This window comes from Polyodon spathula, chromosome 1 (genome assembly GCF_017654505.1).
Source record: "Polyodon spathula isolate WHYD16114869_AA chromosome 1, ASM1765450v1, whole genome shotgun sequence".
In the NCBI taxonomy this organism is placed as follows: Eukaryota; Metazoa; Chordata; class Actinopteri; order Acipenseriformes; family Polyodontidae; genus Polyodon; species Polyodon spathula.
The window spans coordinates 51,999,086-52,021,156 of record NC_054534.1 but is presented as its reverse complement, the minus strand read 5'-3'; the positions used below and the strand labels follow the sequence as shown (position 1 = coordinate 52,021,156).

General features: G+C 41.9%; 1 protein-coding gene across 1 annotated transcript in view; it reads left to right on the top strand.

Annotated features, from left to right (window-relative positions):
• Positions 1 to 22,071, top strand: part of LOC121319581 (glutamate receptor ionotropic, delta-2-like) — a 603,766-nt gene that overhangs the window by 399,169 nt on the left and 182,526 nt on the right. The window lies entirely within an intron of this gene.

Below are 22,071 nucleotides of genomic sequence, written 5' to 3'. Positions count from 1 at the left end.
TCGCTGCACTCGCCAGCTACTCACTATTCTCTCCTAGCAGAACTTTTTATCCGTGATTCCATTACAGTACACCATGCCGGCGCAGCGTGCTGCTCTTTCACTTTTCCATAAGGCACCTGAGACGCATGTTATAACAATCACTATTTAAGTAATTGCATAAGAAAAGTTATAAATATATTTCACACCTCCACCTGGTGTTTTAATTGCATTTGGATTATTCCAGACACCATCTGATACGTGAGCCCAACAAAAGCATTATCCACCGTTGGTTAAAAAAATAAATTAAACTGACACATTTGTTATATAATATAGGCTATGTTAGGTAGATGAAGGTGGCTTTTGATAAAAAAATAAAAAATAAATGAATAAGTAATAGTAATAGTTTTCTACTTATTTTGAATATTAACTTTTAAATATTTAGCCGTGCCGTTTTGAGAATAGGCCTATACAGTGTATATCTTAGTGGATTTCCATTACATGAGAGTAGATGCTGATACGTAGCTTTGCAGTAAACTAATGTGATCCATCTCCATCCATATGAGTTGTTTTCCATCTGAAGCTGTAGATATCCTTCTGTCTGGTGTTGATTGCTGAAGTATAATGCTGGCTCCAGGGATCAGCCTCACCATTAATGTAGAACCTTTTATCTCCTACTTTACCTTTAATTATAGAGATACTCGTTGAGTTAGTGGACTTGAATTGCATTCATGCCCATTCAATGTTATTGGTTAATTTGCCCAATAACCGGTTAGTGCAGGCTACTGTTTAGTCATTGTTGTCTTGTCTGCTCAAATTGGTGGTAGTCGCAATCCAGAAGCCAAGCGCTCTCCTCCCGCTACCCATTTTGATACCCATTATAATTACTTCTATTGCCATGGTAAAAGCCAGTGGAGAAATGGTGCATCCTGCCATTATTCCAACTTCTAGGCATTGCCATGTAGTGCTGAATTTTGAAGTTGAAAAACTAAATTGCAAATCTCCAAAGTAGCTTTCACTAAATTAGTTATTGTCATTGGTACGATGAAAAAATCAAATGCTGCCCACGTGGCACTGAACCATATGCATTAGCCAAATCCAGGAATGCAACATGGAGCTCCTTCCTCTCCTTTATTGCTGATTGAATTTGTTGACAGATTACGTTGATGTGTTCTAAGCATCCTGGGAAACCTGGAATACCTGCTTTTTGTACTCAAGTGTCAATGAAGCAGTTCTTTAGTAGACAGGTTGACAATCTCAGCAATAATGCTGAAGAAAATCTTGCCTTCTACGTTTAATAGGGAAAAAGGACGAAACTGACCAGTGCTTGTAGAATCTTTTACTTTTGGTATAAAGACTCCACCTGCTCGGCGCCACATTCTTGGTACAACCTGTTTTTCCCATGCCACTTTCATCAATTTCCACAGGATTTGTAGAACTCCAGAAGCACTGTTGTACACTCTGTATGGAACTCCATTAGGCCCTGGAGATGATGATGCCCTTGTTTTTTTCACAGCGTGCTCACTTCTTTCCACTTAGGTGCACAGTCCTCCATTTGGTATTCGGGTGGATTGATAGGGTGGATATCTGAAGGAATTGACATAGGCTCCTGCCTTTTTGAATCTGTATGTGTTTCCTCCAAATATCTCTCTAGCTCAAACTTAGGTGATTTTAGTGTGCCATTTTTCTCACTGGTGAAGATGAGAAAAATCTTTACAAATTTGAATGGATCTTTATAAAAGTTAGTTCTCGCATGCTCTTTCTTTTTGTAGCGTTTCCGTAGGCACTCAGCTCTGCGCAATGTTGCAAGCTTCTCTTATATGACCCTTTGTAACAGATTGAGTCCCTCCTTCTGACTTTGTTCTGCTTTTTTCCATTGCTTCCTCAACTGCCTTCTTTCTCTAACTAAGTGTTGAATCTCCTGCTGCCGTCTAGACTTTCCAGGAATAGTTTGTACTTTTTCCTTCCTTTTTTCAATTCCAAACCTCTCGCTTCCATATGCGTAGATGATGTCCCCCAATTTATCCAGCTTCTTTTCAACTGTTCCATTTAACATTTCCACAGTAAAACAGAGATCCGTGTTTACTGTGTCCCATGCAGTTTTCTCACAAACTCTTGGCCATTTAACTCCAGGCTTGTGCCCATTGAGGTTCTTTTCTCTCTTATGCTGGTTCGTCTGACCGGGTTCACAAAGATCATTAGGTTCATCACTAGTTGTATCCACGCAAGTCCTCCGCACGTCTATGACAGGGGTGCTGATATCCTGCGAACTGTGGTTTGCTTCCTGTCGCTGGATTTCATTCGACTGACTTGACTGACTTCGTAAGAAGTACTGATCAATGCGAGGCCCTTGTCCCTTCTCCCTCAAGTATTTAATTCTCCCTTGATGAATCTTCAAACTCCTGACCGTTGTCACCTTGCTCCAGCCGCCAACACAAACCTGGAGTTCCATGTCTTTGCTAACTGCAGATCTTGAACTAGTCTTTTGTGAAGTACTCTCCATTCTCATATCCGTTTCCATCCTAAGTTGTTAACCGTGTTATCCAAAGTTGAGTCATCTTCTGCCCCCGGTCTCGCAGACTCTAGAGGTACTTTTCTCTTTAATTTCTTAGAAGCCTTGGGCGGGTGTATCCAGCATCCTGTTTACCTTTGAAAACAAAGAGCTGGATCCTGCTGACCAGGGTAGCTAACACTTGCCAGACCCAATGGGGTCACTTTCCTCCTGTCATTTGACTCCATGCTGTCAGGAGGTCTTTCACTTGTTGCCAGCTGCACTATTCACAGCAGTCACTGGATTTATACAGAGCTTCATGATTTCCATTACATGAGAGTAGATGATGAACTTCATGCTGATTTGAACTCGGCTCTCACCAAAATAAGAACCAACTGGTAATACACTTTTGGAGAAAAAGTTTGTGAACCCCAATGATAATTATGAAAATTCCATAGTTTTACTACGATAACCTCCTTAATCTTAAATATCCAATAGGGTTTATAAAAACCAATTCCATGTCTTTTGAAACAAAATGATCTATAAATTAGACAAACAATGAGTAATTAAGATTCAGGGTATGTGAAAAAGTAAGTGAACCCCTGGTTTTATCAGCTCAATTATGGGGATCATTAGAACCAGCTGTTTAAATAATTAGGCAGATATTCAGGGGTGAGCTTGGGAGGCTCCACCCTATATAAAGATCACAAAAACACATCATGCCACGATCAAAACAAATCTTTGGAGGATCTCAGAAAAACAGTTATTGAGCTCATCAGTCTAGAAAGGGTTGCAAAATAATTTCTAAGGATTTGGGGCTCCACCAATCCACTGTCAGACAGATAGTCTACAAATTGAGAAAGTTCAAGACCACAGTCACTAGTACACAGTACCCAGGAGCGGTCATCCTACCAAAATCTGCCCAAGAACAAACCGGAAAATCATCAAGGAAGTCACAAACAACCCCAGAGTAATATCCAAGGATCTGCAGGCCACTTTCACCTTGGTTAATGTGAGTGTTCATGACTCAACTATCAGAAAAATACTGAACAAGAATGGTGTTCATGGAAGGATAGCCAGGAGGAAACCACTGCTCTCTAAAAAGAACATTGCTGCCAGTCTGAAGTTCGCCAAAGAGCACATAGATGATCGATAAGACTTCTGGAACAATATTCTCTGGAAGACACATCAAAGGTAGAACTTTTTGGCTTCAATGAGAAACGTTATGTTTGGCGAAAACCAAACACTGCGTTCAAACAGAAGAAACCTCATCCCAACCGTCAAGCATGGTGGTGGGAGTGTCATGGTTTGGGGCTGCTTTGCCTGGACGGCTTGCCATCATTGATACAACCATGAATTCTGCATTGTATCAGAAGATTCTAGAGGAGAATTTCAGACCATCCGTCCATGAGCTGAAGCTGAACCGAAAGTGGGTCAAGCAACAAGACAATGATCCTAAACATACAAGCAGATCTACAAAAGAATGGCTGCAGAAGAAGAAATTCTGCGTTTTAGAATGGCCTAGTCAAAGTACGGACCTAAACCCCATCGAAATGTTGTGGCAGGACCTGATGCGAGCTGTCTGTGCAAGGAAACCCTCAAACGTCACTAAGTTAAAGCAGTTCTGTAAGGAAGAATGGGCTGATCAACAGTTACAGGAAATGCTTACTTGAAGTCATTGCTGCTCAAGGGGGTGGCACCAGTTACTGAATCTAAAGGTTCACATACTTTTTCACACGTGGATATTGAATGTGGAATCATTTGTGGATAAATAAATGTTGAAAAAGTATCATGTTTTTGTGTAATTTGTTTAATCAGGTTATCTTTATTATTAGTAATTAATTAATTAATTAATTAAGATCTAATAACATTTTAGGTTTGAAATATGTAAAAATCCTTAAGGGTTCACAAACTTTGTCAACTTGCTTACTAATCAGAACTTGAACGCATTTCAATGTCATTCTGACAATGAAGAAGATGATGATGAAATCACTGTGGAGGAAACAACCAAAGAACAACCTCACTTCAAAGAACCTTTGCTACGTAAGGTTCAACCAGATGAAGAGGCTTCATTTACCACAATTACACAACACATCCCATACACAGTGAAAGAAAGAAAGGTACAACTATTGATCTTTACCAAATGCTTCACATACAGGACGACTCTCTGGAAGACTGGGGGAAAAACTAGACCTGTGTTTCTGTGGCAAAGTGCCACAGTGTTTGTGTTATCTGTTGTGTGTTAAGGTTGGTGTATAGTCATTGGTGCACGGGATATAAACGGGTCTGTGTAACACAAGTGTTTAAAATGTATATTTGTATTTAGGCACAAGGATTGCACAGCACTTCACGTGCAAGTAAAACGTAATAATATGTGAGCACGGGGAATTGCACTTTATTAATTCATGTGCAGTTGTGCCGCGCCTCCAATTGAATGATTGATTAGCAATTGAGTCTCAGTACAGCTGCATAAAAGCAGCATGTTTTCACTCACTCGGGGTTGTGTGTTCGGTGAGTGGAGAACGGGTGTGGAGACGGAGGTAGTAATAATAATAATAATCGTTAAAAAAAATAGAAGCTCACCGTGTTTGTCTACGTAGTTCATTTTTGTTTGGCTTTTTGTTTAGGCGACGAGTGCCGTGTCCTGCTTTTGTCCTGTTTTATTTTATAATAATAAACGGCGCAGCAGTGCATCCATTTATCATTTCATCTCGCAGTACTGTGTTTCTTCTGGTCCGATGTCCCCACTACAGTTGTCTTTGTCACAGTTTCCCATCCAGGAAGTGCTGTAAGAATTGTCTTGCCGCACACCCAAAAAATAATTACACAAACTGGCTTTTTAAGCAGAAAAATAAGTAATATATTATGTATCCTTCCACAGAGAAAAAAACAGTCCCTGAAGACTGGAACTTTGATTGTAACATATATTTTGTACTTTGTTAATTTGCCATAAACATTACATTGAACATTGCCATTTATAGTAACATTTTTCGAGATGAAATGGCATTTGTGAATTGAAAGCAGACTGATTTCCCACTTCTGAGGAAGGATTCAAGGAACAGCCAAACACTGCACTGCACTGGCACTCGAGGGAGGGGCTTCCAGGTGTGTGTGTTTTTTTTGGAGTTTTTTTGTAAGACATTATCCTATTCAGGCATAGCAGTCTTCAAGAGAAGCTGACAAATAATTTATGAGGCTGTTTTCACACCGATGCTGGTAACCGGAATAATTTCCCTAGATTGTAAACCAGCATTAGATGATATGTGGATGTAGCAGGGGGAGATCTGTGCTGACTCTGCTGGTGTGTTCACAGTACTGCAGGAAGAGGGCGGCAGTCGTCCAACAACCGCCTGTGAGTCATGGCAGTGACACGGGGAGGTGGAAAAGTGGGTGTGTGGACTTTTGTCCTCTCTGAATGGCTGAGAGGCGAGTCTTGGGAGATTGCTAGCCCTATAAAAAAATGCTCTGCTATTTCCTCAGGTCTGCCCTTTTAAACGCGCCGAGAGCGCGGAAGCGCTGGTCCACGACCGAGAACCAGTTGGAGAGAACGGAACGGAGGTTCAGAGCGAGACAGTGAGGGTGGGGAACCCTTGGGCAGACCGCTTAAAAGTATAGCTGAGCAGGCTAGTTAGCCGGCAGCGTAGGACGGTGATCCAGATCGCACGGGCAGCGGCGACTGGGATATTGCTGCAGAGTGCAGCACCTTTTCTTTATAGTTTTGTTACTGTTTTATTTTCCCTGTTTCTTTGTGCCTTCTGTTTTGAATTATTGTTTCGAAGTACCTGCAAGAGCGCCGGTATTGTGTACCCTTGCTTGGTATGCCCGTGGTTCTCTTTACCGTCGTTGGTAAATCAGACCACGGACCCACAGCGCCATCTGCGGGCTAAAAAGAAATAAGGCACCCTTCAAAATAAAACTGGGAACCCGTGTGGTGTTTTCAAGTACACTTGTCTGTCTCCTGGTCAGTGAATTACCCACACCCCTTCCACACGTGGTGTCAGCAGTGGGATTCACTGGCATTGCCCCAAGCAGTGCATCCACAGAAGGAGCAGACGGGCAATGGATGCTACAGTTTGCTGCGATGATGGACCTCCTGCGCCAGACGCTCACCGCAGCAGTGCAGGGGGCGGCTAGACCAGCAGCTCCAGACCCCCAGTTACAATGGCCCACAAAAACGACGGCCGAGGATCAACCCGACGCCTACTTAGAGGTGTTTGAGGCCATGGCGACCTCGGCCGGGTGGGATCCAGCACAGTGGGCTAGCTACCTGCTGCCTCAGCTCACGGGAGAGGCGCAAGCAGCTGTGAGAACACTGTCCCCGGATCGAATGATGGATTACCCCACGCTGAAAACCGTCATCCTTAATCGCGTGGGGGCCACACTGGTGGGGTATCGGAAGAAATTCCGGGAGGAGCAGTTTGCAGCAGGGGAGCACCCACGAGCCATTGCCCACCGTCTGAAGGATTACGCCCTGGGTTGGTTGAACCCGGATCTGAACACCAAAGCCAGGGTGGTGGAGATGATCGTGGTGGAGCGCTTCCTGGAGTGTCTAGCCCCGGGACCTGGGCTGTGGGTCCAGCGACAGGCACCAGATACGCTGGACCGGGCGGTCGAACTCGCTGAGCAGTACCAGGCAGCAGAGCCAACGCCTGTGAAACTGCCCGCGGGGAGTGCGGCTACTGGATCGTCCCCTCAACTGGCCCTGGAGAGGGCGAAGGGACTGGGGGGAAGGGGTAGTCCAGGATTTGGTCGGGGGGTGTCGGCGGGAGCTCCCGGCCCGGGAACTGGGGCAGGGTGGGGATACCCACGGGCTGCTGCATTATCGGACCATGGTCTCGCACGGATGCCTTATCGGCGAGTCCCTTTTATGGCTCCAGTATTTCCCCCTTTTGCCAAAACTTTGGGGAGAGAAACCAGCCCACCGAGGTGTTGGACGTGCAGGGAGGTGGGCCACCTCGCCCTGGACTGCTCCGTGATGGAGTGTGACCTCAGCTGACCAGGTCGGCGTGTTCAATTACCTCAGTCACTTCAGCACCCGGGTTTTGTTATTCCTGTGACAGTGGATGGTACAAAAACCCAGGCTCTACTGGACTCAGGGTGTGGTCAGTCTCTAGTACAGGAAAGCCTAATCTCACCAGGGCATAAACGCATATTGGGACGGGTGCATATTAAATGTATTCATGGGGATGTCCGCTCTTATCCCAAGATCAATGTGTGTATGACTATTGGCCAGCAGGTGACGCAGGTGCAGATAGGATTATGTCCTCGATTGCCAGTAGTTCTGGGACGGGACTGTGAGCAGTTTAAAGATTGGTTGGCTGCCCTGACAGCCCCGTCCTCTTTATTGGCTAAGAAAGAGGAGTAATTGGAGAGATCTTTCCCTTTCACGATCCAGAATGGTTTTGCCGTAAATTTAGACCCTGTAAAACTAAACGGGAGCGCCGGATCGCTAAGAATGAGGGCTGGCAATGGAGGGAGTCGGAGAAGTTTCAGGTGGGCGCAGTTGGTGAAGAGTCCAGGGAGGAGGTCGCGGAGCCAGCGCAGGGGTCTGGCTCGGCTGCCTCTGCTCGGGACCGACCTGACTGGTGTGGAATCCATGGGAGCTGATTTCTTAGCTCACTCCTGTGACTTCCAACTCGAGCAAGGGCATGACGACGTGCTGGGCAGGCTCTTTGACCAAGCAGCGGTGGTTAATGGTCGGGTGGTCGAGCCCAGACACGCCGCCACGTACCCCCACTTTGAAATTGATCGAGACCTACTATACCGTGTTGATAAATTACCCCAGACCGGTGAAGTGCGTCATCAGTTTCTCATTCCTCAGCCCTTTAAAGAGGATTTGTTGTAGCTGGCTCACGCTATTCCCCTGTCTGGTCATTTGGGAAGGGATAAAATTAAAGCAAGGCTTGTGTCACGGTTCTTCTGGCTGGGGCTGGATGGCGATGTTAAGCGGTTTTGTAAGCATTGTGGGGAATGTCAAAAGGCCAGCCCTAGAGCCGTTCCACGAGCCCCACTGGTGCCATTGCCCCTAGTGGAAGCTACATTTCAGCGTATTGGGATGGACATAGTTGGGCCACTAGAAAGGAGCGCGGCAGGATACACCCACCTACTTGTCATTCTGGATTACGCTACGCGTTATCCAGAGACAATTCCCTTCCGATCTATGTCTGATAACAACATGTAAGCTTTTGGGAATTAAGACCATTAGGACCTCAGTGTTTCATCCTCAGACCGACAGTTTGGTGGAACGCTTTAATAAGACCCTTAAGAACATGTTGCGCAGGTTTATTCGTCATGATGTGCGTTACTGGGACCAGCTGATTCCTCCCCTTCTCTTTGTGATCAGAGAGGTACCCCAGGCTTCTACAGGGTTTTCACCATTCGAGCTGTTGTATGGGCAGAGACCCCGGGGCGTGCTCGATCTGGTCAGAGAGATGTGGGAGGAGCAGCAGGACAATTCGACCAATACCTTCCGGTATGTGTTGCACCTGCGCAAACGTTTTGAGTCTGTTGGGAAATGGGCGCATGACAATTTGCAGCAGGCACAGTACAGACAGGAGACCCAGTATAACCGAGGAGTCCGGTTGCGCACATTTCAGCCAGGGGATAAGGTACTTCTATTATTACCCAGTTCTGAGTCGAAACTCTTGGCTAAGTAGCAAGGACCCTTTGAGGTTACACGCCAGGTTGGGAAGGTGGACTATGAGATCTGCCAGCCGGAGCGACGGAGAGAGAAACACATTTATCATATCAACCTCTTAAAGCCTTGGTTGCAACCAGAGGCGTTGTTAGTGGCGCATGCAGATGACGTCACGGACCTGATCTTTCTGTGTTGGCAAGAAAAGGATCGGTACAGATTGCTGAGAATCTGACACCAACGCAGAAATGTCAGGCTCACGGTCTGGTGGCGGAGTTTCCTGACGTGTTCTCTTCCATCCCAGGGCAGACTCGAGTAGCCCATCATCACATTGATATTGAGCCGGGGGCTGTAGTTTGCCAGAGGCCATACCATATACCTGAGCGTAAAAGACAGGTAATAAAAGCGGAAATTGACGAAATGCTAATACTGGGGGTAATAGAAGAGTCCCAATGTGACTGGAACAGTCCGATCGTTTTAGTCGATAAGCCAGACGAGTCAACTCGATTTTGCATTGATTTTAGACGAATCAATGAGAAATCGAAATTTGACGCTTATCCGATGCCCCGGGTAGATGAGTTGCTGGAGCGTCTAGGCACAGCTCATTTTATGATGACACTGGATAGCGAAGGGGTACTGGCAGATACCCTCGACTCCCTTCGGGTTGTACCAATTTCATGCCCTTTGGGTTGCACGGAGCACCCGCCACTTTCCAGCGGATGATGGATCGCATCTTGATGCCCCATCAGCAGTACGCCGCTGCTTACATAGATGACCTGGTTATCCACAGTGAGGATTGGCCGAGTCATCTGCGTAATTCTTGCGGGAGGCGGGGCTCACTGCTAACCTAAAGAAGTGTGCCATTGGGAAGAGTGAGTCGGAGTATTTGGGGTATCGAGTAGGGGGAGGCCAGATCAGAACGCTGGTTGCTAAGGTGAAAGCCTTGGCTGACTGGCCGGTTCCTACAACCAAACCCAGGTGCGCTCTTTCTTGGGACTAGCGGGCTATTATAGAAAGTTCATCCCAAGCTTCGCTACGCTCGCTGCTCCCTTGACAGACCTCACCCGGAAGGCTGCCCCAAATACGGTTCAGTGGACGGAGTCATGCCAGAGGGATTTTCTCGCCTTGAAGCGGAGGCTGTGTAGTAAGCCAGTGCTATGCAGCCCGGATTTTGGTAAGAGGTTCACCCTGCAGACGGATGCGTCAGAGACAGGTCTCGGGGCAGTGTTGTCTCAGGAGGTTCGGGGAAGTGAGCACCCGGTCCTGTACATCAACAGGAAGCTCCTTCCCCGCGAGAAAAATTATAGCACCATCGAGAAGGAGTATCTCGCAGTAAAATGGACAGTCGAGTCACTCCGGTACTACTGGGGCGACACTTCACCCTGGTTACAGATCATGCCCCCTTAGCATGGCTTCACCGGATGAAAGATAGCAACGCCAGAATCACACGGTGGTACTTGGCCTTGCAGCCCTATGCCTTCAGGGTAGTCCACCGAGCAGGAAAGCTGCATCAAAACGCAGACTTTTTCTCTCGGGAAGGCATAGGGGTGTAGGATTTTCGAATGAACCGGTGGTGTCATTCTGAGGGGAAGGATATGTAGCAGGGGGAGATCTGTGCTGACTCTGCTGGTGTGTTCACAGTACTGCAGGAAGAGGGCGGCAGTCGTCCAACAACCGCCTGTGAGTCATGGCAGTGACACGGGGAGGTAGGAAAGTGGGTGTGTGGACTTTCCCCCTCTCTGAATGGCTGAGAGGCGAGTCTTGGTAGATTGCTAGCCCTATAAAAAAATGCTCTGCTGTTTCCTCAGGTCTGCCCTTTTAAACGCGCCGAGAGTGCGGAAGCGCTGGTCCACGACCGAGAACCAGTCGGAGAGAACGGAACGGAGGTTCAGAGCGAGACAGTGAGGGTGGGGAACCCTTGGGCAGACTCCTTAAAAGTATAGCTGAGCAGGCTAGTTAGCTGGCAGCGTAGGGCGGTGATCCAGGTCGCATGGGCAGCGGCGACCGGAATATTGCTGTAGAGTGCAGCACCTTTTCTTTATAGTTTTGTTACTGTTTTATTTTCCCTCTTTCTTTGTGCCTTCTGTTTTGAATTATTGTTTCGAAGCACCTGCAAGGGCACCGGTATTGTGTACCCTCGCTTGGTATGCCCGTGGTTCTGTTTACCATCGTTGGTAAATCAGACCACGGACCCACAGCGCCATCTGCGGGCTAAAAAGAAATAAGGCACCCTTAAAATAAAACTGGGCACCTGTGTGGTGTTTTCAAGTACACCTGTATGTATCCTGGTCAGTGAATTACCCACAACCCTTCCACAGTGGACTAAATGACTTCCGTGTCAGTTTGTGCAGTGCTGCAGTCCTTCCCGTCCACGGTGAGCACAACAGAATTCTATGCCGAACACGACCTTGTTTAAAAGCCCAACGGTTGCGTCAGCAGAGATTTTAATTTTGTCTTAAATATGTTTCTAAAATTATAGGGTAGTGGTGAGATGTATCTGTTGTGTCGAGTTTAAATATTGCATACTCACTAGTCAGTTTTATAAGGCGCTATTTAGTTTAATAAGTAGATGCAGCTGCTGCATATACAGTATATTACATGCTCATTTACCTACAGAAACACTGTTTAGATAATTGTTACTATTAAGGCGTAATAATATTAATAGATAGGTAAGTAAGTCGGTCTATGATGTCATAGCCATGCGGTAAGACAATTATTACAGCAGTCATGTGATCTTGTTCAGCCAATCACAACACTTAATTTATACAAACCATTTTATAATGTCTTGTAATCAACATTTAATCACATACACCAGACTGATGTGCTGTGACAGAGCGTTCAGTGCACACATGAAATAATCCCTGTTTAAATGTTGTATAAACAGTTGGGCGGTGTGACGGGATGACAGAGGGCTGAGGCTCAGAGACAATGTAAAGTCCAAAATAAAGTTCTTTATTAAACAAAAATAATCAAATAAATAGGCACAAGGGCCAACAGAAAAGAGGTTCAAACAGAAATAATAAGTGAACTTACAAAGTAAATGGTCAGGATCCAAGTCTTTTAAAACAAGACACTCCTTTCTTCTAAACAAAAAAGAAAAACTCTCCAACACAAAGCAAACTCCCAAACAGAAAACACACTCTCCCAGCCAGGGCCTCTCCCCTGGCTTTTATCCCCTGTGGCTGGAGCCCAATTAATCAATAATTACTAATTATTCAATTAGAGCTCCAGCCCCATTCTCACAGGTTTTCCTGGCAGGAAGGAATTTAACCCCCTCCCTGCCAGTTCCAAACACATTCATATAGACGGGGCAGTCCCCCGTCACAGGCGGTTACCAGAGTCTGTCTTTGGGATATATATATATATATATAATTTTTTTTTTTTTTAAAAGCCTAAAAGCTTAGTCTTTAACTCCATTTTATTTCCTGTGTGCGTTTGTGCCTGCAAATCGATATTTATTTTTTCAATGACCCGATTAATATTTATTGTAACTTAAGTACTAATGGTTCATTTCAAAATACACAATGTATGGTCAGTCAGAAACCGAAGTATTGCCATGCGGTCTAATTTTACAAGCCATTACGTCTGGTGTGAGAGTAAGAGTTTTTAGCTTTCAGGCCAGTGAAAAGGTCGATCAATACGAAATACCGTCAGAAATACCTTAAGCTCTCTTAAGTTTCCCTGCCATCATCAGTGATTTGTGTGGTAACAAGCAGGGACATCCATCACACTGATACTAGGTAAGCGTTTTATTATGATTTTTTAATTTGCATCATCTTGATCATTTAGTCATCAAGAATTAAATGCCAATAACATGTTTTCATAATAAGGTCAGCTGCAGAGATGCGTGGATAGTAAACTTTTCTTTGCATGCTTTTCTGTAATTGTATTATCAATAAATTACATAATTGCCACTTGTTATCAAGGAATATTCCTGTCATTTCGGAGTGATTGAGGCTAGCACGGAGGCTTCGTTTATTTTAATTAATTAGTAATTACAATAAAATGATGTCGATGTTTTCAACAACTAGAAACCTTTTTGAGGGAGTATTTTTATCCAAAAGTAAATATATATTTTTTCCGTTATAATACAGTAACTTGTATAACTGTATCCATCACACACTGCAAGGCTTGTGTGTTTTGTTGTATCATGCTAGTGTACAGAACCTTTTTTTTCTGTTTTCATTTTATTATGACTATCTTTTTGTAAGTCCTGGAGCAAACACTGTAAGTGTGTGTGTGTGTGTGTGTGTGTGTGTGTGTGTGTGTGTATATATATATATATATATATATATATATATATATATATATATATATATATATATATATATATATATATAGACACACACACACACACACACAGTGCCTATAGAAAGTCTACACCCCCTTTCAAAATTTTCACCTTTTGTTGCCTTATAGCCTGGAATTAAAATGCATTTATATATATATATATATATATATATATATATATATATATATATATATATATATATATATATATATATATATATATTCATTTATCTACACATCCTACTCTACAACTTCCAAGTGAAAAAAATATTCTATACATTTTTAGAAAATTAAATAAAAATAAAAACTGAAATAGCTTGCTTGGATAAGTGTCCACCCCCCTTGTAATAGCAATCCTAAATTAACTCAGGTGTAACCAATCACCTTCAAAATCACACACCAAGTTAAGTTGCCTCCACTTGTGTTAAATTGTAGTGATTCACATGATTTCAGGATAAATTCAGCAGTTAATGTAGGTTCCCTCTGTTGGGTAGTGCATTTCAACCATGAGCACCAGGGAGCTTTCAAAAGAACTCCGGGACAAAGTTGTTGAAAGGCACAGATCAGAGATGGTTATAAAAAAGATATCAAAGGCCTTGAATAGCCCTTGGCGCATGGTCAAGACAATTATTAAGAAGTGGAAGGTGTATGGCACCACCAAGACCCTACATAGATCAGGCCGTCCAAGCTGGATGAGCAAGAAGGAAACTGATCAGAGAGCTACCAAGGCCAATGGCAACTACAGGCTTTTATGGCCTAGTTCCTATACAATACAGCTGTAAAATGGATAATGATTGAATATAGCTGTCAGTTTCAAAGACAGAATATCAGGTTCCCCACTTTTCTGATATTCTTATATAATATATATATATATATATATATATATATATATATATATATATATATATATATATATATATAGTTAGTTAGTTTTATTTTATTTGCTCAATGTGAAGATGTGGAGGTATCTTCACCAAGCACACACACATCATGGTCAATGTTCATCCTGGCTTGGTACTTTGTTTTAATTGATGTCATGGCCTAAAAATCCGGTTTCACAGTAGCTTTTTGAACCAACACTTTCAGTGCTGCAGAAGAAGCAGTATAGTATTCATTGGAGCAGCCACACCAAAATGTCTCCAATGGCATTTTACTGAGCTTGGTTCTGAGGGAGCTGTCTGATGAAATGTCAGTTAGCTCTTCTAACAGCTTTGATGGGACAGAGGGTGGCAGTTTAGCTTCAATATTCTCACTAATTGGGTTTGTAGCCCACAGGTGTGTAGCAGCTTGTTCCTTCGTGAGTTCAGGAAAGTATTAAATTTGTTGAGTAGACCAGACAGATGCACTGCCATCTGTAGTCTGATTACGTTAAAGTCAATGTTTCATTCCTGAATGAAAGAATGTCAGAGCTCAAGCATATCAGCAGCCCCCCCACAGACACAGACTTTCCAGAGTGTAGTTTCCTTTTGAATGCATCAATTCTTTCACGCTGGCAATAAAATTAGCGCTCCATCCTTGCATAGTTTTATTCAGCTTATTCATTTCACTGAATATGTCTGAGGTGACCCAGTTTTTCCACCCACACATCATCTTTCAGCACTTTGGCAAGTTTCGGTTTCTTGTCAGCTAAGAAAGTACGTAACTCTTCCTTGAGGAGTGTTATCGAGTGTTACCGCTGTGTTCAGAAAACTGTGAAGACCTGGTTCAGTATCTGACGCAGCCAGCGCCTCTTGGTGTAAAAAGCAATGTGTCCAAATAGCGCGAGGTGCAACGGCTTTTATTTTTGCACAACACCAGAATGCTCTCCGGTGATTGCTGCAGATCCATCAGTGCAGACCCCAGTGCAATTAGTCCAGCTGATTTCTGCTGAAGTCATAAAATCATCTAACAGTTTGAAAATGTTGTCTGACTTTGTTGTTGTCTTGAGCTCCTTGCAAAAGAAAAAGTCTTCCTTTATTCCCTTATTCCACACATACCATACTTAGGCAAGTAAATGTGGCATTTAAGAAATGTCTGGGTATTCGAGCCAAATCATTGGCACACAACTGATCAATGCACTGCAAAACTGTTTTCTAACATAAAAGCGTTCCATCATTTGACAGTGTCATTTAACATTGGTATTTTTGCCAGTTTGTTGGCCCACGGTTAATGGCACACAGCATTATCAATTCGTCAGCAGTCGTATGTGATATATCCCCACTTCCACTACAAATAAAACCAAAATTTAAGTAGCTGTCTTCATCTTTCCTTAAGATTGCAGGGTTAATAATGACTTCATGTATTTTACTCACAACACCACCTCCTCGCTGTTCTTCAGCCCTTTTCTCGAGAGTAGCCCTGTAGCTGGGCCGCTACGTCAGGCCTAGCAGCTTCAGCCTTGTGAACCTAGTAAAATAAAAACCTTTGTAAAAAAAACTGTAAGGCTTAATAACATTATTTAATAGGCAACTTTTTACATACAGTAATTTCTACAGACGGCAGAAGACAGCTACCGTATTTCAGTTTGAAAATCAAAGCCTCTTATTGGCTGAACAGGTTAATAGGTAACAAGGAGGAATACCGATCTCCCTGATGTGGAAGGGGAGGGGAGGGAATGGGTGGGGTGGATGGGATTGATTGACTGTTTGTAAGTGCATGCATCGAATGGATAAAAAGCACATCAAATGACAAAGTGCACACCGAATGGATAAAAGGCACAGAAATATATTATTTGATGTTAAAAGATTTGATATATGAATTTAATATTTAATGCTAGTATTTATTATTTGATGCTTAAATTCAATATTCAATACTTGCTTAAATTTAACGTTTAATGAATTGTCATAAATTTTAAAAATTTTTATACATGTTACACCCTGCTTTAGAGCACAAAACTTACATTACACACTTCATACTCCAACATAAAGTCGGAATTACGACATCTACAATCTTGCAATGTGCGTCATTTTTGGAAAAACGTACAGCCTTAACAGATCGTCAAACCTGTTATTCTTAAATACCTAAAATATCTCTTACTGTGAGTGTTGCGGGTACAAATCCAGTGTCCACAACAGCGGGTGTATGTACGATAGTCCTGGATTATTATTATTATTATTATTATTATTATTATTATTATTATTATTATTATTATTATTATTTTTGTTTTCATATTAAGTAAGATTTACTGGTATTTTTTGGCTTCTTTAACAATGAGAATAGAATGTGAATTATCTTTCAAAAGAATGGCATGGTATAGCACAGGACACAGAACAGTATGGTATTTTAAAGATAGTTGTGTCCTTAGAGTAGACTGTTCAACAATTAGCCAACAACGGTACCAGACCATAAACATTCTCCCTGATGCTATCAGTGTGCCTTGGTTTTCATGTAGATATTTATTCATGAGAATAATTGCACAGCACTCTATTTATACATCAAAGGCAATGGCACTTTTCAAACAAGAACATTACAGCTCAAAAAGTCAACACAATCTCAAAGTTGTATCTTGCTCATTTTAAACAACACGTCACATAGATGTCATTAATAGTGTTTCCATAATAGTGTGGAAAATAATCACAATGTGCTTGTATTCTTGTTATAGAGGTTGTAACTAATACATTATTCTGTTTATTAAAGTTTTGTTGTTATTGTTCAACAGATCAGTATCAGTGCCTTGCAAAAGTATTCAGACTCACAGTTTTTACATTTTGTTGCTTTAAAGCTTACAGTCATGAAGTAGGAATTAATATGTGTTATATACACTACCTACTCCATACATTCAAAGCAAAAACAAAAATAAAGAAGCAATATGAAATAAAAATGGGAAAGTAATGATTGCTTAAGTATTCAAACCCTTTGCTGTGGCAAACCTAAACTAATTCAGGTGCACAAAATGACCTTAATGAGCCACACATTTAGTTGAATGGCCTCTGTATGTGTGCAATATTAGTGGTTTTCATGATTTCAAAGCAAGTCAGGGATAAAGTCATTGAAAAGCACAGATCAGGAGAAGAGTACAAAAAAATATCTAGCACAGTCTACTCAATCATCAAGAAATGGAAGGTGCATTGTACCACCCAGACACTGCCTAGATCAGGTCGTCCCTCCAAATTGAGCAGCCGGGCAAGGAGGAAACTGATGAGGGATGCCACTGTGAGGCCAACAGCAACTTTGAAAAAGCTACAGAGTTCAATGGCTGAGATAGGAGAAAATGTGCATCAGTCAACAATATCCAGAACACTTCCCAAAAGTAGCCTGTATGGCAGGGTAGCAAGAAGGAAGCCATTACTAAAAAAAAGCCCACATGGAGTTTGCAACAAAGCACCTGAGTGATCCTGCAAAAATATGGCAAAAGATATTGTGGTCAGACGAGACCAAATTGGAACTTTTTGCTCTAAATGCCAAGCGTTACGTTTTGCACAGATCCAACACGGCACATATCCCAGTCAACACATAAGAATAAGAAAGTGAATGTCCTCGAGTGGCCCAGTCAAAGTCCTGACTTGAATCCTACTGAGACTCTGTGGAAAGACTTGAAAACAGCAAAAAGAGAGCTTGAGTAAATCTGCCAAGAAGAATGGGCACAAATTGCAAAGTTGGTAGAGACTTACCCCAAAAGCCTTGCGGCTGTAATTGCTGCCAAAGGTGCTTCCACCAAAGATTGAGTTGATGGGTCTGAAAACTTATGCAATCAACATATTTCAGTTTTTTCTCTTCAGTTTTTGCTGACATTTACTGTAACTTATCCTTAGAAGTCTTCAGTTTGAGCATCAAGTTTGAAAGACAGTCAACATGGTTTTAGGAAAGGGAGATCGTGCCTAACTAACTTGCTTGATTTTTTTGAGGATGCAACATCGATAATGGATAATTGCAAAGCATATGACATGGTTTATTTAGATTTCCAGAAAGCTTTTGACAAAGTCCCGCACAAAAGATTAATTCTCAAACTGAACGCAGTTGGGATTCAAGGAAACACATGTACATGGATTAGGGAGTGGTTAACATGTAGAAAACAGAAAGTACTGATTAGAGGAAAAACCTCAGAATGGAGTGTGGTAACCAGCGGTGTACCACAGGGATCAGTATCAGGTCCTCTGCTATTCCTAATCTACATTAATGATTTAGATTCTGGTATAGTAAGCAAACTTGTTAAATTTGCAGACGACACAAAAGTAGGAGGAGTGGCAAACACTGTTGCAGCAGCAAAGGTCATTCATAATGATCTAGACAAGATTCAGAACTGGGCAGATACATGGCAAATGACATTTAATAGAGAAAAGTGTAAGGTACTGCACGCAGGAAATAAAAATGTACATTATAAATATCATATGGGAGATACTGAAATTGAAGAAGGAATCTATGAAAAAGACCTAGGAGTTTTTGTTGACTCAGAAATGTCTTCATCTAGGCAATGTGGGGAAGCTATAAAAAAGGCTAACAAGATGCTCGGATACATTGTGAAAAGTGTTGAATTTAAATCAAGGGAAGTAATGTTAAAACTGTACAATGCACTTGTAAGACCTCATCTTGAATATTGTGTGCAGTTCTGGTCACCTCGCTATAAAAAAGATATTGCTGCTCTAGAAAGAGTGCAAAGAAGAGCGACCAGAATTATTCCGGGCTTAAAAGGCATGTCATATGCAGACAGGCTAAAAGAATTGAATCTGTTCAGTCTTGAACAAAGAAGACTACGTGGCGACCTAATTCAAGCATTCAAAATTCTAAAAGGTATTGACAGTGTCGACGCAAGGGACTTTTTCAGCCTGAAAAAAGAAACAAGGACCAGGGGTCACAAATGGAGTTTAGAAAAAGGGGCATTCAGAACAGAAAATAGGAGACACTTTTTTACACAGAGAATTGTGAGGGTCTGGAATCAACTCCCCAGTAATGTTGTTGAAGCTGACACCCTGGGATCCTTCAAGAAGCTGCTTGATGAGATTTTGGGATCAATAAGCTACTAACAACCAAACGAGCAAGATGGGCCGAATGGCCTCCTCTCGTTTGTAAACTTTCTTATGTTCTTATGTTCTAATAAAATATTAAGTTTAAAAAAATGTATATGCTTCATTTTGTAATTTCACAAAATGGGACACCATAGGAAAGGTCTGAACACTTTTGCAAGGCACTGTACACAGAAACCCTGATTGTGTTATAACCAGTTCACGGTATGACAAGGTGTACAGAGCAAAATGATAACAATTTAAAGGTGTAGACCAGTGTTCTTCATTGCAAGGCCCGCGGGCCACTGGCGGCCCCTGGTGGACTTTAGTGCGCCCCCTGACGTGCAGCCCCCGACAATACACAAATGTGAAAAAGGCGGTGTGCCGGCCCTCACACTGATCTCTTATCGGTGAAAGTGTGCCCCCCTCTGAAAATTAGTGAAGAACACTGATGTAGGCATATATTTCAAACATAGTGTAACCAATACCAATGACTTATTTTCCATCCTACAATTGTTTACAAAAGATCTGTGATAGATTTCTGGTTGCTTCTCTTCATTTTTCTAACTTTGTTGTTTTTAAAAATTCAGTACTTGTCTATTTTGTCAGCAGGAATGATAGCGTTTCTCCATGCACTTAAGAACTAAAAAAACAGCAGTTTGAACATAGCAATGACAACAATGTCCACGTACTAACGTTTGAAAAAAGTGTGTTCTCTTGAGTCTTACTGGCTGACCCCTTAAAACAGTGTCATCAGTGCATTCATGTGTCAGAAGTGCTTTGAGAAACACGATTATATGCGGTATCGGGAAAACTGTACAAGTGACGCTGAGAACCAGTGAGGCAGTGCGTTGCACGAGATATAGCATAAATGTTTGGGCATGAAAATCATCCGTATAAATGAAATACCATTGAATATAAAAAAAAGGTAATATAATGACTTAAAAGCACTGAAGGTGCATTTAACTGGCCTGAACTTGCTATTCCAGTTGAAGGGTTAATTGTAATGTTTGAAATAAGGGCTATGAAGGTTCCCAATCACAAGTCACTGGTCTGGCTAAAACTGGTTTTATCAAGATTGTATACGTGGCAGTGGACAGAATAAAGGTTGTGTTTGTGGCAGAGTGAACAAAGGTTTAAGTAGAAGGATGACTTGGCATAATATCTGTTATAATAGCTGTAGCACATAAATACTCTCAGAAGTAGAGACATTCACTGGGCTATTCAGGAGACTCACAATGACATCCTTTACTCGTGTCCTGAAAGACTGGCCTCTGGTTTACAGATAGTTTGATCAGCTATTTTGTAACTGTATTAAAAGCTAGATCACCATTATGTCATGCCTAGAGGTATAATTGCAATAACTGCATTTCTGTGTTACTAATAATCTTTGAGTGCTAATACTTGAATAATGCAATCTTAATAAAATGCAATCTTAATTGAATTTATTCACTGTTGTCAAGTATCATTAATAACATGGCTTAGGATAAAATGTAAAATGATTACAGTTGCTTCCATAAGCCTTACACAGGTATTAGCTTCCATATGGCAGAGCTAGTTTTATTGTTTGACTATAACAGGTATAACTTTCAAACATGAGATCTTAGCCTTATGAACACATAAACATTGGTCTGTTATAATCTAGGAGTTTATAGATGAATCACAACCAGTGATATTTTAGGGAAGTTAAATAGTTCGTACAATTGGGAATAACGAGTGCGTTGATATCAATAACGAATGAACCTGCACTATTAAAGAGTCGTTTATAAACCAAAATACAAATTTAATTTGCTTAAGAAACGGCCATAAGAAGATAACCTTAAAAATGTTATAATAATTTGCTGCTGGAGATTAAAAACAGAAATCTACAGCCATCAATGCAGACCTTTTTGCAGATTGTAAAAACAATACTTTTATAAAACTAAATATAAGAAACCATTATCAGGTAGACATTGGCGGCGCATGAGTCTGGTTAGGATAACAATCTGCACTGTTTTTTAAAACCTTTAAATCATTAACCTGCTCTTCAGTCCTACAGTACCTACAAATTTCAAACACCATTTCCATCACTTCACACTAATTTAAATCAATTATTAATACAGACTATTAAGCTTCTAAACATGCACTTACTATCGTACTTATAATCAAGGGGCATTCAACGCATTTCATAAGGTATAATTGCAAAATAAATAAATAAATAAATAACTACACTTACCGTAAACTTTTTAATATTTATACGGGACTCAGATCGGCCGGAAGAATGGACGTTAAACCAGCCAAGCATTGTTTCCTCGAATGACATTGAAATGCAACCGCCACAGTTATCTTCTAACAAAACGGAGGTGCATTAAAACAGATAGTATGCTACGAAAATATTCTGTAAAATAAGATTCGGATCAAGCTGTTTGTATAACAGCAATTCGAATAAATGTAGAAATTGTAAAGAGTATGTTCCAGGCATGGAAATGAGCGAGAAGGAGTAAGAGTTTTTGTCGGCTGCCTTCTGCAGCGGTATGGGGGCTCAGATCGGTGGGAAAACATGACTTTGACATTGAAATGTACCTAAATCCTGTATCTGTACTACAGTGTTGATTTTGATATCCCAGCTGCCTAGCGGTCTGGCGGTTACGCAGTAGGAAAACGAAAAATATGTTTGTTACACCTGCTTTGCGCACTTGCGGGAAAAAAATATCAATCTTCTTCTCTCACAAATATTTTTTGTGTTGGTCAGAACAATTTCTTGTGATGGTTTTGGCAAATTA